The sequence below is a fragment of the Balaenoptera acutorostrata genome, chromosome 3 (genome assembly GCF_949987535.1).
Source record: "Balaenoptera acutorostrata chromosome 3, mBalAcu1.1, whole genome shotgun sequence".
In the NCBI taxonomy this organism is placed as follows: Eukaryota; Metazoa; Chordata; class Mammalia; order Artiodactyla; family Balaenopteridae; genus Balaenoptera; species Balaenoptera acutorostrata.
Window position 1 is genome coordinate 146,999,703 of NC_080066.1, and position 16,958 is coordinate 147,016,660.

Below are 16,958 nucleotides of genomic sequence, written 5' to 3' on the forward strand. Positions count from 1 at the left end.
GACTTGCATTTCTGTGAAAGCCTAATGAAGTTTCTCTAATTGTGAAATAGAAACCCTACACTCTAGATATATGTAACTAAGCCATTAAAACTCTAGAGTTACATTTTATTGTTGTGTAATGTTACTGTATGATTTTTCAGAAATCATATAATTTTTGGTTTACTTTAATTACTTTCATATTAATTACTGAAAGCAAACACTGTGGGAATTCTATGAGGTAAGAAAAGTCTTTTACATTTTTTTTTGTTTTTCATAAGTGCCTTGTGTTTGCTAACTCACATTTGAAGTCAGATTATCCTTAAAGATACCCTATATTCATTCAGATGGCTGAAACTCATAGACTAGACTAAACCTTTATTTTATTTCATTAGTTAGTGAGAATAATTCTAGAAAAATTATATCTTTCCTTTGTGTGGCTCTTTATAATTTATAAAACTTTGTTTTTATTGGTTTTTTAAAACAATAAATTTATTTATTTATTTATTTTTGATTGCGTTGGGTCTTCGTTGCTGTGCGCGGGCTTTCTCTAGTTGTGGCGAGTGGGGGCTACTCTTCCTTGCGGTGCATAGGCTTCTCATTGCGGTGGCTTCTCTTGTTGGGGAGCACGGGCTCTAGGCGCATGGGCTTCAGTAGTTGTGGCATGTGGGCTCAGTAGTTGTGGCTTGTGGGCTCTAGAGCACAGGCTCAGTAGTTGTGGCGCACGGGCTTAGTTGCTTCGCGGCATGTGGGATCTTCCTGGACCAGGGCTTGAACCCGTGTCCCCTGCATTGGCAGGCGGATTCTTAACCACTGTGCCACCAGGGAAGTCCCAAGTCCCTGTTTTTATTGTTGACTAGAGCAAAAAGCTAGAAACAACTTAAGATTAATGAGTGGGTGATTGGCTAAATTAATGGTGGAACATCCATACAATGGAATACTGTGTTGTTAAAATGAATGAGATAACCCAGAAATGTATTCACAGGTTGTGTAGGAAAGTATTAACTCAGCTGGGATGGGTTGCTCAAACCCAGCATATTCCCAAGGAAGTCTTATCTTCAGGACTGCCAGCTCCTGGGAAATGAACTCAGAGCCTTTGGAATATTCTGCTTAATAAGAGTGTTTTTGTATGCCTGATGCCTTGGTCCACACAATACCAGTTGAATCAGGTAGTTTATGCAAACAATGTGATTTATGGAGAACGCCTATTTGGCTCTGGGGACTAGAATCTCAGTAGCTAAGGTCAGTCATGCAGGCCCTGCATAGTATGTGACTGACTCCCAGTAAAAACTCTGGACACCAGAACTTGGGTGAGCTTTCCTGGTTGACTTTGCTTCACATGTGTTGTCACACATCATTGCTGGGAGAATTAAACACGTCCATGCAACTCCACTGTGGGATGACACTTGGAAACTGGTACCTGGTTTCTCCTGGGCTTTGCTCATCCTCCTTTTCCTCTTTGCTTATATCAATCTGTATCATTTTGCTGTACTAAACCATAACTGAGTGTAAGAGCTTTTCTGAGTCCTGTGAGTCCTTTCAGTGAATCATTGAGCCAGAAAGTGGTGTTAGAGACCCCTGACACGCAGGGGCATCAATAGATAGGTGCAAGAATGTTTATGGGAGCTTAACTTAATTGCTCAAAACTGGCAAAATTTAGTTATTAGTATTGCATCAACCTTAATTTATTGGTTTTGATCATTGTACTATGATTATATAAGATGTTAACATTAGGAGAAGCTGGGTGAAGAGCGTATTGGAACTCCCTGTACTCTTTTCGCAACTATTTGGTGAATCTAAAATTATTTCAAAATAAAAAGTTAAAAAAAGAGAGTGTGTTGGGGTGCTTTTATGTTCATAAATTGGCTCTGGAAGCTCATTAAGAAACTCCATTGGTTGCATTTGGAGAAGGAAAACAGGGGCTGGAAGAGGACTTCTATTTGATGCACTGGATCTCTTCCATTTAGTTGTCTGGTCCTGTAGATATTACCTAATACCTCTTCAATTTAAATGCTGCTCTTCATCTTTCAGCAAATCTATCTGGCTCCATTTTCAATATATATTAAGTACCATCATCAGATTAATTCCCATCATCTTCAATGCTATCTACCCTGGTTCTGGGTGGTTAAGAGTACTGGCTTTGGAGTTAGGTGTGGGTTTGAATCATAGCTTCATTGTTTGCTAGTTTTATGACCTTGAGTAAGTTATTTATCCTAGTTCGAACTCTTAGTTTCCCATTTGAAAAATGGGGATAATAATATCTGACTCATAGGGGTGTGAGGATTAAATGAGACAATGTCTGTAATGTTCTTTGTACAATGTTTGACACATTCAGTAAGAGGTAGCCATTAATCATTAACTTTAGTAGTTACCTCATTCCAGGTGCTTGGTATATTTTATCTCTCTCCTCCTGTTTTTTTTTTGTTTTTCCTCAGAAGGCTGCAAGCTCCTCAAAAGGAAAAATCATGTCTTACGGCTGTATCCCCTTCTAGCTGTTTTGTTGTTGGTTGCTGTTACTGCCTAACCCTCCTATACTTGGTTCACTCACTTATTCTTTGGATCTCAGTCACTCTTCTTTTTTTTTTTTTAATCTTTTTAACACAGACTTTATTGAAACATAATACTAATACAGAAAAGTACACAAATTATAAATGTATATGTCAATAAATGTTCACAAAGTGAGCACATTTGTATAGTCAGCACTAGATAAAGAAACGGACCATTACCCCAGAAGCCCTCATGTCCCCCTTCTAATCAAGGGTAACCAATATCCTGACTTCTTACAACACCAGAGGTGAGTTCTATGTATCTTTGAAATTTAATAAATGGAATCATTTAGTTAATACTTTTTCTGTGTCTGGTTTCTTTTGCTCAGCATTGTATTTGTGAGATGAATTCAGTGTAAGCATGTAATTTAAGGTTTTTTTCTTTTTTGAATTTAATTTAATTTATTTTTTTATACAGCAGGTCCTTATTAGTCATCAATTTTATACACATCAGTGTATACATGTCAATCCCAATCTTCCAATTCATCCCACCACCACTCCCACCCCCCACCACTTTCCCCCCTTGGTGACCATACGTTTGTTCTCTACATTTGTGTCTCAATTTCTGTCCTGCAGACCGGTTCATCTGTACCATTTTTCCAGGTTCCACATATATGCGTTAATATACGATATTTGTTTTTCTCTTTCTGACTTACTTCACTCTGTATGACAGTCTCTAGATCCATCCACGTCTCTAAAAATGACCCAATTTCGTTCCTTTTTATGGCTGAGTAATATTCCATTGTATATATGTACCACATCTTCTTTATCCATTCGTCTGTCGATGGGCATTTAGGTTGCTTCCATGACCTGGCTATTGTAAATAGTGCTGCAGTGAACATTGGGGTGCATGTGTCTTTTTGAATTATGGTTTTCTCTGGGTATATGCCCAGTAGTGGGATTGCTGGGTCATATGGTAATTCTATTTTTAGTTTTTTAAGGAACCTCCATATTGTTCTCCATAGTGGCTGTATCAATTTACATTCCCACCAATAGTGCAGGAGGGTTGCCTTTTCTCCACACCCTCTCCAGCATTTGTTGCTTGTAGATTTTCTGATGATGCCCATTCTAACTGGTGTGAGGTGATACCTCATTGTAGTTTTGATTTGCATTTCTCTAATAATTAGTGATGTTGAGCAGCTTTTGATGTGTCTCTTGGCCATCTGTATGTCTTCTTAGGAGAAATGTCTATTTAGGTCTTCTGCCCATTTTTGGATTGGGTTGTTTGTTTCTTTACTATTGAGCTGCATGAGGTGTCTATATATTTTGGAGATTAATCCTTTGTCTGTTGATTCGTTTGCAAATATTTTTTCCCATTTTGAGGATTGTCTTTTCGTCTTGTTTATGGTTTCCTTTGCTGTGCAAAAGCTTTGAAGTTTCATTAGGTCCCATTTGTTTATTTTTGTTTTTATTTCCATTACTCTAGAAGGTGGATCAAAAAAGATCTTGCTGTGATTTATGTCAAAGAGTGTTCTTCCTATGTTTTCCTCTGAGAGTTTTATAGTGTCCGGTCTTACATTTAGGTCTCAAATCCATTTTGAGTTTATTTTTGTGTATGGTGTTAGGGAGTGTTCTAATTTCATTCTTTTACATGTAGCTGTCCAGTTTTCCCAGCAGCACTTATTGAAGAGACTCTCTTTTCTCCATTGTATATCCTTGCCTCCTTTGTCATAGATTAGTTGACCATAGGTGCATGGGTTTATCTCTGGGCTTTCTATCTTGTTCCATTGATCTATGTTTGTTTTTGTGCCAGTACCATATTGTCTTGATTACTGTAGCTTTGTAGTATAGTCTGAAGTCAGGGAGTCTGATTCCTCCAGCTCCGTTTCTTTCCCTCAAGACTGCTTTGGCTATTTGGGGTCTTTTGTGTCTCCATACAAATTTTAAGATTTTTTGTTCTAGTTCCGTAAAAAATGCCATTGGTAATTTGATAGGGATTGCACTGAATCTGTAGATTGCTTTGAGTAGTATAGTCATTTTCACAATAATGATTCTTCCAATCCAAGAACATGGTATATCTCTCCATCTGTTGGTATCATCTTTAATTTCTTTCATCCGTGTCTTATAGTTTTCAGCATACAGGTCTTTTGTCTCCCTAGGTAGGTTTTTTCCTAGGTATTTTATTATTTTTGTTGCAGCGGTAAATGGGAGTGTTTCCTTAATTTCTCTTTCAGATTTTTCATCATTAGTGTATAGGAATGCAAGAGATTTCTGTGCATTACTTTTGTATCCTGCAACTTTACCAGATGCATTGATTAGCTCTAGTAGTTTTCTGGTGGCATCTTTAGGATTCTCTATGTATAGTATCATGTCATCTGCAAACAGTGACAGTTTTACTTCCTCTTTCCTAATTTGTAATCCTTTTATTTCTTTTACTTCTCTGATTGCCGTGGCTAGGACTTCCAAAACTATGTTAAATAAGAGTGGTGAGAGTGGACATCCTTGTCTTGTTCCTGATCTTAGAGGAAATGCTTTCAGGTTTTCACCATTGAGAATGATGTTTGCTGTGGGTTTGTTGTATATGGCCTTTATTATGTTGAGGTAGGTTCCCTCTATGCCCACTTTCTGGAGAGTTTTTATCATAAATGGGTGTTGAATTTTGTCAAAAGCTTTTTCTGCGTCTCTTGAGATGATCATATGGTTTTTATTCTTTAATTTGTTAATATGGTGTATCACATTGATTGATTTGTGTATATTGAAGAATCCTTGCATCCCTGGGATAAATCTCACTTGATCATGGTGTATGATCCTTTTAATGTGTTGTTGGATTCTGTTTGCTAGTATTTTGTTGAGGATTTTTGCATCTATATTCATCAGTGATATTGCTCTGTAATTTTCTTTTTTTGTAGTATCTTTTCCTGGTTTTGGTATCAGGGTGATGGTGGTCTCATAGAATGAGTTTGGGAGTGTGCCTTCCTCTGCAATTTTTTGTAAGAGTTTGAGAAGGATAGGTGTAAGCTCTTCTCTAAATGTTTGATAGAATTCACCTGTGAAGCCATCTGGTCCTGGGCTTTTGTTTGTTGGAAGATTTTTAATCACAGTTTCAATTTCATTACTTGTGATTGGTCTGTTCGTATTTTCTATTTCTTCCTGGTTCAGTCTTGGGAGGTTATACCTTTCTAAGAATTTGTCCATTTCTTCCAGGTTGTCCATTTTATTGGCATAGAGTTGCTTGTAGTAGTCTCTTAGGATGCTTTGTATTTCTGTGGTGTCTGTTGTAACTTCTTTTTCATTTCTAATTTTATTGATTTGAGTTCCTCTCCCTCTTTTTCTTGATAAGTCTGGCTAATGGTTTATCAATTTTGCTTATCTTCTCAAAGAACCAACATTTTTGATCTTTGCTATAGTTTTCCTTGTTTGTATTTCATTTATTTCTGCTCTGATCTTAATGATTTCTTTCCTTCTGCTAACTTTGGGTTTTGTTTTTCTTCTTTCTCTAGTTCCTTTAGGTGTAACGTTAGATTGTTTATTTGACATTTTTCTTCTTTCTTGGGGTAGGCTTGTATAGCTATAAACTTCCCTCTTAGAACTGCTTTTGCTTCATCCCATAGGTTATGGATCGTCGTATTTTCATTGTCATTTGTCTCTAGGTATTTTTTGATTTCCTCTTTGATTTCTTCAGTGATTGCTTGGTTATATAGTAACGTATTTTTTATCCTCCATGTGTTTGTGTTTTTTACATTTTTTTCCCTGTAATTGTTTTCTAATCTCATAGCATTGTGGTCAGAAAAGATGCTTGATATGATTTCAATTTTGTTAAATTTACTGAGGCTTGATTTGTGACCCAAGATGTGATCTATCCTGGAGAATGTTGCATGCACACTTGAGAAGCAAGTGTAATCTGCTGTTTTTGGATGGAATGTCTTATAAATGTTAATTAAATCTATCTGGTCTATTGTGTCATTTAAAGCTGTGTTTCCTTATTAATTTTCTGTTTGGATGATCTGTCCATTGGTGTAAGTGAGGTGTTAAAGTCCCCCACTATTATTGTGTCACTGTCGATTTCCTCTTTTATAGCTGTTAGCAGTTGCTTTATGTATTGAGGTGCTCCTATGTCGGGTGCATATATATTTATAATTGTTATATCTTCTTCTTGGATTGATCCCTTGATCATTATGTAGTGTCCCTCCTTGTCTCTTGTAACATTCTTTATTTTAAATTCTATTTTATCTGTTATGAGTATTGCTACTCCAGCTTTCTTTTGATTTCCATTTGCATGAAATATCTTTTTCCATCCCCCACTTTCAGTCTGTATGTGTCCCTAGGTCTGAAGTGGGTCTCTTCTAGACAGCATATAGATGGGTCTTGTTTTTGTATCCATTCAGCAAGCCTGTGTCTTTTGGTTGGAGCATTTAATCCATTCGCGTTTAAGGTAATTATTGATATGTATGTTCCTATGGCCATTTTCTTAATCGTTTGGGTTTGTTTTTGTTGGTCGTTTTTTTGTATTGTGTTTCCCACTTAGAAAGTTCGTTTAGCATTTGTTGTAGAGCTGGTTTGGTGGTGCTGAATTCTCTTAGCTTTTGCTTGTCTGTAAAGCTTTTGATTTCTCCGTGGAATTTGAATGGGATCCTTGCCAGGTAGAGTAATCTTCATTGTAGGTTTTTTCCTTTCATCACTTTAAGTATATCATGCCACTCCCTTCTGGCTTGTAGAGTTTCCGCTGAGAAATCAGTTGTTAACCTTATGGGAGTTCCCTTGTATGTTATTTGTCATTTTTCCCTTGCTGCTTTCAATAATTTTTCTTTGTCTTTAATTTTTGCCAATTTGATTACTGTGTGTCTCAGCGTGCTTCTCCTTGGGTTTATCCTGTATGGGACTCTTTGTGCTTCCTGGACTTGGGTGGCTATTTCCTTCCCCATGTTAGGGAAGTTTTCGACTATAATCTCTTCAAATATTTTCTCTCGTCCTTTCTCTGTGTCTTCTCCTTCTGGGACCCCTATAATGTGAATGTTGTTGCGTTTAATGTTGTCCCAGAGGTCTCTTAAGCTGTCTTCATTTCTTTTCATTCTTTTTTCTTTAGTCTGTTCTGCAGCAGTGAATTCCAGCATTCTGTCTTCCAGGTCACTTATCCGTTCTTCTCCCTCAGTTATTCTGCTATTGATTCCTTCTAGTGTAGTTTTCATTTCAGTTATTGTATTGTTCATCTCTGTTTGTTTGTTCTTTAATTCTTCTAGGTCTTTGTTAAACATTTCTTTCATCTTCTCGATCTTTGCCTCCATTCTTTTTCCGAGGTCCTGGATCATCTTCACTATCATTATTCTTAATTCTTTTTCTGGAAGGTTGTCTATCTCCACTTCTTTTAGTTGTTTTTCTGGGATTTTTATCTTGTTCCTTCATCTGGTACATAGCCCTCTGCCTTTTCATTTTCATTCATCTTTCTATGAATGTGGTTTTTGTTCCACAGGCTGCAGGATTGTAGTTCTTCTTGCTTCTGCTGTCTGCCCTCTGGTGGATGAGGCTATCTAAGAGGCTTGTGCAGGTTTCCTGATTGGAGGGAGTGGTGGTGGGTAGAACTGGCTGTTGCTCTGGTGGGCAGAGCTCAGTAAAACTGTAATCTGCTTGCCTCCTGATGGGTGGGGCTGGGTCCCCTCACTGTTGGTTGTTTGGCCTGAGGCAACCCAACACTGGAGCCTTCTCCGGGCTCTTTGGTGGGGCTAATGGCAGACTCTGGGAGGGCTCACGCCAAGGAGTACTTCCCAGAACTTCTGCTGCCAGTTTCCTTGTCTACACGGTGAGCCACAGCCACCCCCTGCCTCTGCAGGAGAACCCCCAACACTAGCAGGTACGTCTGGTTCAGTCTCCGTGGGGTCACTGCTCCTTCCCCTGGGTCCTGATGCACACAATACTTTGTGTATGCCCTCCAAGAGTGGAGTCTCTGTTTACCCCAGTCCTGTTGAAGTCCTGCAATCAAATCCCACTAGCCTTCAAAGTCTGATTCTCTAAGAATTCCTCCTCCCGTTGCCGGACCCACAGGTTTGGAAGCCTGATGTGGGGCTCAGAACTTTAACTCCAGTGGGTTGTCAGTCACTCTTCTTAATTCCACTCTCAACAATGTGTACAAAACTCTGTGCTAGGCACTATGAGATCATAATGATGAATAAAACATAGTCTTTGCCCTTACGGCATCTATAAATAAGTTAATTGTAGGAGACAGATAGCTTTCTGTGGTATAATGGAGAATGAAATAAGTACCTTGTCTACTGTTCTTTTTCTGTTTCTAACAGATTTGTAAATACCTTGGTACCCCCTTCTCTGTCCTTTACTTGGGACTGCAGATCACACAGAGAGAAATAAAGGGAGGTAGCATACATCTTCATAGGCTCCAGCTAAATTCTGTTGCGTCTAACCTTGACCCTTACTGTCCATTCTCATTCAGAAAGAGAGTGTTCTTTTTGGAGACAGATAGTCGTTAAACTGATAAAGTATAAGCATAATTCCAAAGTTGAGTTGGTAGGAAAAAGCTAGAGATGAAAGCAAGTTGCAGCTCTTAGATTTTAGTGTTACTTTGCATATATTACAGGGTGGCTTGATGTGTTTGTAGAATTTTCCAGTTGAGAATCTTAAGGTTGTGGCTGAGTGGCAAACTTCAATTCTCAAGTCAGAACAGAGATGCAGAGAAATGAGGTGTTTTATCCAAGACTGCTCAAGAAGTATTTGCATAATTGAATACTATCACTTGCTACTTCTCTCTTGGATTATTATTGCAATGTGTTAATTGGTCTGCCTATCTCTTTTTCTGTCTAGGTACCTACATAATTTTCCCAAAGTATATCTCTGATCTCATCCTCTGATTAAAAGCATTTCATGGCACCATCTTTTTTATGGAATAAATCTACTAGACTATCATCCCTATGAGGGCAGAGAGCTTAGCTGCTCTGTTCACACTTGTATCCTTTGCATGTAGGATGGTACGTGGCACAGAATAGTTACACCAATCAGTATTTGTTGAATGATTCAGTCTAAGTTCCTGATAGGATATTCAAAGTTCGCTTTCATATAGTTCCAACCTACTCCTCCTACCTTTCTCTTTGGTGCTGGCTGCTGGTCTATCCCTGTCACCCTATGTTTATTCTAGCTGTGGATGTCCTTCTCTTTCATCTCTCCCTTTCTAAACTTTACTCTTCTTTCATGTCTGAGCTCTCAAGTTTTCTCTCTTTTCTGAGATTTTTGTGTCACTTGATTTTTAGATACCAATTGATTCTACACACAGGTTTTAGCCTCAGTCAATTCTATCTTCTTTTGTAGTACATATGGTCGTAACTTCTTAATTGGAACTTTAATCATTTATTGCTTTGCAGTGTTACTTAAATTTTTGTATGTTCATGTCTGAGCTCCTTAGTTATATTAGGAAGCTCCCTGAAAACAGAGCTATTTTTATGTATCCTTTAGAGCTGCTTATATAGAATAGTATCCATATTGAATAGTGTCTTAGATTAAGTGTCCAGTATATATTTGTAGAATGACTGTATCACTTTTTCTAGTCATGCAATTTATGAAATGCATATTTAATTAAGTGCCTACTTGCGTTCTTACAATACCTAAAGGGAAAACATTCTAACATTCTTTATAAAAAGTGAAAAGATACTTGGAAACTAAACTTTGATCTCTCCCCCATCCCTTTCCTTCTCCTTTAAAATTGATTTGTTCATAATTTGAAAGCTCTGTACCTTTAATTTAATATGATATATGAACTTCTGTGAGACATCATCAATCAAGATTTTATACAAAGAGCTGTGATCGTCAAGGTGGGAATTTAACATTAGTGCTCTGTATATACTATAACTCTAATGCCTTATTTAGAAGTTTAATAATATTGGATGATATTCTATTTTATGATTTTTAACTTATCAAAGGAGAGCATTGTAGAGAAATGGGATCTTGAGTTTAATGGAGTACTAACAGCTCACTGTTTAATTAAATTCAAATAAACAATTTGAAATACAGTCTTGGCTATATGAGAGGTTGCTCAAAGGATACTCTCTTGTGTTTTTTAAAGACAAAAATTATTTCTTTGGTTCATATTATTGTATGTCCTTTGTCTATCTTGAATGTGTTCATTGAGTTAATTCCACTTAACTTCCAAGTACATACATGTTGATATGTTGTTAGTGTTTTAATTTTACACTTTTAAAAACTTTGTATTAGTGCTCGCTTCGGCAGCACATATACTAAAATTGGAACGATACAGAGAAGATTAGCATGGCCCCTGCGCAAGGATGACACACAAATTCGTGAAATGTTCCATATTTTTGTCTGTCATACAGAGTGAAGTAAGTCAGAAAGAGAAAAACAAATACCGTATGCTAACACATATATATGGAATCTAAAAAAAATGGTTCTGAAGAACCTAGGGGCAGGACAGGAATAAAGATGCAGACGTAGAGAATGGACTTGAGGACACAGGGAGGGGGAAGGGTAAGCTGGGACGAAGTGAGAGAGTGGCATGGACATATATACACTACCAAATGTAAAATAGATAGCTAGTGGGAAGCAGCCACATAGCACAGGGAGATTAGCTCGGTGCTTGTGACCACCTAGAGGGGTGGGATAGGGAGGGAGGGAGGGAGACACAAGAGGGAGGTGATATGGGGATATATGTATACATACAGCTGATTCACTTTGTTATACAGGAGAAACTAACAGAATATTGTGAAGCAATTATACTACAATAAAGATGTTAAAAAAAACAACTTTGTATTAAAAAAATTTTTTTTTATTCTTTTTTTTTTTGAACTTAATTCTTTGAGAAGTTTAATTCTTTGACATCCTAAATCTTGACTTCTTTTTGGAAGCTTCTAGTTTTATCATTTCTGTTTTTCATCAGTTTGTTTAGCCAGTAACTTTATTTCTCAGATAGTTTATAATTTTAATAGAGTTAGAAGTCCTAGGCAAAGTTTTAGTCTTAAAACAGAAAACAACTTTAATTATTGCAGTTAGAATGTTTTCCTTTATTGAGTATAAGAATTAAAGTAGGCATTTAATTGACTTTATAAGATTTAAGGAAATTTTCCAAACATTTGAGTCTATGTAAACACATAACAGCTGTAGTTTAAAGGTTTTACCTGTCTTCCAATACAACTAAAATAATTTAAAATAGAGGATATTAAAAGTTAGGTATTTCTTTTGTTTTTTTAAGTATAATTGATTTTTTTTAAAAAATTTATTTATTTGGCTACATTGGGTCTTCATTGCTGTTCATGGGCTTTCTCTAGGTGCCACAAGCGGGGGCTACTCGTCGTTGTGGTGCGCGGGCTTCTCATTGTGGTGGCTTCTCTCGTTGCGGAGCACAGGCTCAGTACTGGGGGCTTCAGTAGTTGTGGCACGTGGGCTCAGTAGTTGTGGCTCATGGGCTCTAGAGTGCAGGCTCAGTAGTTGTGGTGCATGGGCTTAGTTGCTCCGCGGCATGTGAGAGCTTCCCGGCCCAGGGCTTGAACCCGTGTCCCCTGCATTGGCAGCAGATTCTTAACCACTGCACCACCAGGAAAGCCCTCTTATTTGTTTTGATTCTCTTAATGTTGATTCAGTCTCTGCTGGGAAATGTCTTATTAAAAGTAAAACAGTAAATCAAATGTTAGCTCTTTAATCCCTAATACTATTTTGATTGTTATAGGAGAGAAAAATAAATATATGTGGGTAGAAGGAGAACAACTGTTCTCGTTCTTACCATTAATGGTTTGAAAACCTAAGCTTCTTTTAAAACTTGATCATAAATGTTTGGGTTTTGAAGTCCCTTTTAAGATCAAGGACCTTATTTAGTATCTCAGTTTGTATTGTTTTACTGGCAAAAGTACGTAGTTGTTGAAATTGGTCTGGTTTATTTAAATCATCTTGAAATACTTGAAAGGCTGTAAATTATAAATAGCTGCACCTTATCGAGTACTTACTTTGTTCCAGGTACTGTAGTGAGTACATTTCAAACATTTTTCATTTAATATGTTAAATAACTTTATGAGGTAGGTTATATTATTCCTGTTTTATAGTTGAAGAAATTGAGGTTTGTAAGGGTTAAATAACTTTCCCAGAATCACACGGCTAGGTAAGTGGAAAGGGTAGGATTTGAACTCAGATATGTCTGATTCCAACGCACATGTTTTTATTTCCAGTGGAACTTTGCTTCCTAATGCAGTTGTCAAAATTATTTTGCTCCCTTACCTCTTATTTTAATACTAAAATCTGTTCAATACTCAGAATTCTTTCTTCCAGGCCTTTTTCAATGGGAAGTCTCACACTTTGCGTAATGCTTTGACTGTTGTTTGGAAGTGTAATGGTAGAAGTGCTTCTCTGTTAGTCGTATTGGTATTTCAAGTAAAAGAAATATTTGAATACTTGCAGTTTTGATTGCTTTTCCACTGCATATAAATTGTACATGTATGTTGAGTATGATTAATGCCTTTTATCTGCTAGTGAATGTGCTAAAGACTTGTTGGGTTTCTATATTTTCCAGCTGGAATTGGCCAGTCATAGCTTAAATCCTGTGGTAAGTATGCTCTCTTAGGAAAATAATTCCTAAACACTTGTACTTTGGACCTCTCTTAGGGAACATCTGAAGTACAGACAGCCTCCTAAGATTTTGCTTTGAGGTGTAATGAAGACTTAATGTGTGCTGTGACCGGACAGGAGACATTTCAGTTTCATGGCATTTCCAGATGTGTCCCGTAAAATTAGGTGTTCATGAATTTAATTAAAAGTTCCTAGGAACTTACAACTTAAGGTAGTTTTTATAAGCATCATGACTCAAAGGATCTTTAGTGTATATATTTGAGGGAGGGACAGTTTTGACTTGAACTGGAATAAAGTGATGCTTATAGTTATGATAACCAAAGTGCAGTATTTTAAAGCAATTCTGAAAATGTTACAATGTGAAAAGTTTTTTTTTTTTTTAATGCTCCTAGTTTAAAGTTACTGCAGTTGGTTTCATTTCTTAGACTATATTGTAATGAATCTCTCTTTTGTTTTTCTTTGTGATCTTTAGCTTAGTTTACTGGGTTGTCCAATGACATGAGATTGGCCTGCTCTACAGCCTTAGAAATGACAGTTCTCTGTTCAACAATAGACCTCTCCTTTCACTTTTCTCTTCCCATCTTTGGGAATCATGCTTTGAAGAAGTAAACATTTTATAGAAATAGCAAGATGCAGTAGAAAGTACCCCAGAATTTCAAGTCAGAAGATATGAGTTTAAGTACCGAATGTATTTCAACTGTGTGATTATGGACCGGTCAGTTCTCCTTCCTCAGCCTCAGTATCCTTATCTATAGAAAGGGCATAAAAGTTCTTGCCTCATAAGCCTTAATTTTATTATTACTAATGATAGTAATATTATTACTAATACTGTAGTAGATGAATAATAGTAAATACATATTGCTAAATTACTAACTTATAGAGAGTTTTACAGTTAACAAAGCACTCATATATAATAATTTTATAGGAAGAGCTATCTATCTCTCTATGAAAGGACTTTGTAAATTCTGAAGCACTATGTGAGTACTAGTTGATATTTTCATAACCAACTGAAGTGGCTGTTTTCAGCTTTAGTTATTAGAATGATGAATCAGAGTTGTTTAAATTTAGGTGACATTTCTGTTTAGCTAAAATAAAAGTTTTGGAATGTTTTCTGACTAGTGTTAAGATTTATTTTTAAATTAAATTGCAGTAACATCTGATTTCTATATTACTCTTCTCATTGTTTAAAGAAATAGAGACTCGATGAAAACCATGAGCGGTCAGGAGTACTTGGGGGCTAGTGTCATTTCTAGGAACTACAGTAGTGTTACTGTTCCACTAAGAGTAAGTTTATCATTTATTGCTAAATCTGTGTGATTATTTAAAAATAAATATTTAGCACTTTATGTTTACAAAGTACCCTGCAGTTGTTAATTAGCCTGCATCAATGTTTATCTCTATAAAAGGCTGAGCTAGTGCCTGTATTGGTCAGCTTTGTACAGGATTTCCAGACACCATTGTGATGACTCAGTCTAACTCTGGGGTCAGTTGATATTTGTCTGTATACTGCAGGGCATTGTCAAAGCTTATTCCATTGTTCAGTCACACCATCATTTTCCCAGAGAAATTATTCTGAAAAAAAAAAACTCCAGAAAAAAATTATAAAACCTTTTCTGTGCATTTGTTTCAGAACCTCACAGTTTCTAGGACCTAGAAGTTCTTTCTAAAGTATAACCTAAATATTTCCCTTCAGAAGTTAAATAGCTAATAGTTTTAAGGTAACTACCGATTAAGGCATTTTGTAATGAAATAGTCTTTGCCTTCAAGACTCTTATATTCTACTAAGTGGATGTAAGACACATATTTAAGAAAATGTCAGTATAGTATGAGGTAGTAGGTAATGAGTACTAACCAAGTGGTTGTGGCATGTACTGTTAGTTGCCTACCCAGTACTTATTTTCATCCTCCCATTGTTAATGGACCCCGATTATGTTTTGGTGGCAGTGTGTCCACCTTAGCTAAGTTCATGGCAATCATGTTCCCTGATTTCCCAGGTTCTTTGCAGCTGAAGATGGTCATGTGACCCAGTTCTGGCCAATCATATCTGTTTTAGTTCTCTATTGCTGCTTAATAAATTATTCCAAAATGTAGTGACTTAAAACAACAAATATCATTTATTATTTCTCCTGTGGGTCAAGAATTCATATAAAACCAGTGGTGACCACTTGTCTCTGTTCCACGATTTCTGAGGCCGCAGCTAGAAGACTCAAAGACTGGGGGCTGGGGTTGTACTGATGTGAAAATACTCCTTCCTGTTGTTTGGAAGTTAATGCTTGTGTTTGCTGCAAGCCCAGCTGGAACATTCACACGTGGTCTCATCGTGGTTTCTGGGTCCTCAGAGTTTCCTGAGAGAGAGAGAGCCCCACAGATGGAAGCTGTATTCTTCTTATGATGGTGCCTCAGAAGTCACATATTGTCACTTCTGCTGTACTCTGTTGGTCAAAACTATCACAAGTCCCCCTTTCAGATTCAAAGGGAGAGAATATGACTTCTCAGTTGGAGAAGTACCTATCACATTGTAAAAAGAACACGTGGGCTGGGATACATATGATGGTGTGGCCACCTTTGGGAAATACAGTTTGCCACCACATTTAAGTGAAGACTTATTAGTAGGGAAGGGGAAGCTTCTAAGGAAGCTTTTACTTTCCAGATAAAAGGGAAGTGATATTTCTGGCATGGTCCTTTGTTGCTTGTCCCTTCTTCCTGCCTTGAAGGAGCAGCAATCATCTGTGCTCATGATGTGACAAACCAGTACACTAAGGATGTTGACATCATTGGATGTCAGCCCTGGACTGTCTGCTTTCAGACATTTTCTTATATTACACAAATAAATACCTATTCACTTAAAGTGCTGTAGAGAGGTTTTCAGTTTTTTAATAGCCAATCATAATCCCGAGATCTTAATGGTTGTCAATATTGAGTGTGCATAGAAATCACCTGGAGGGCTTGTTAGGGCTGACTTAAAGGGAGAGATGGAACTTGGGCTAGACAGGTAAAATTTGGACAGTTAGGATTAGGGAAGCAATTCAAGTATTACGAATGGAATGAGCAAATACATAAAAGCAAAAAAAGTGTAAATTTTCTTTTAAACTTCCGTAAATTAATCAGCTTACTTGGAGCAGCAGTTTTTACTAAGGGTGGGAAATTAGGTTAAAGGGGAAGTAATAACTAGATTAAGGAGGCCCTTGAAGGGCAGAGACATTTCTTTTTCATTTTGTAGGTAGTTAGATGCCCAGAACTTATTCGTCAAAGGCTTGTACTCCTTGACTAACGTTTGCTCATTTCCCCCACTCCAGCCCCTGCTAATCACCATTCTACTCTCTGTTTCTCTGAGTTTGCCTTTTGTTTTTTTTTTTAAAGATTCCACATATAAGTGAGGTCATACAGTACTTATCTTTCTGTATCTGCCTTTTTTCACTTAGCATAATGTCCTCCAGATTAATCCATGTTATTGCATATGACAGAATTTCCCTCTTTCTTTTGACTGAATAATATTCATTCATTGGTTGACACTTAGGTTGTTTCTATACCTTGGCTATTGTGAAAAATAATACCCTTAAAATTTTTCTCTTTCACTAGATTTGTGTAGTGCCAGATTTATGTAGTGACTTGAATTAGGTACCAATTAGAATTCAAGCTGAATATCATTGACCCACATCTGAAGATAGCTTTGTATAATAATTTATATTGTACATCATAGGTCTGATTTTGAACTAATAGTTCTCCCTTTATAATGTTAGTGCCGAATACAAGATAGAATCCTTTATGAAATAGTAAGCCCAACCTGTAAAATGATCACATTCCTTTAGTATTAGTAGTTTTAAAAAAAAGTCTCATCTGTTAGTATATTATGACTGAGATGTTTGCCAAGTTTTTCTTAGGAGCAACTGTTGTGCAAGCTTTGAGCCCATATAGTTGACTCCAGCCTTTGCT

The 16,958-nt window shown here is 36.9% G+C and overlaps 1 protein-coding gene and 1 non-coding gene across 5 annotated transcripts in view; both read left to right on the forward strand.

Annotated features, from left to right (window-relative positions):
- RAD51B (RAD51 paralog B) overlaps window positions 1–16,958 on the forward strand; it is a 752,909-nt gene that overhangs the window by 66,989 nt on the left and 668,962 nt on the right. The window lies entirely within an intron of this gene.
- On the forward strand, window positions 10,670–10,776 carry LOC114238192 (U6 spliceosomal RNA). Its single transcript, XR_003623604.1, has one exon. It is a non-coding gene; the product is annotated as a U6 spliceosomal RNA (small nuclear RNA).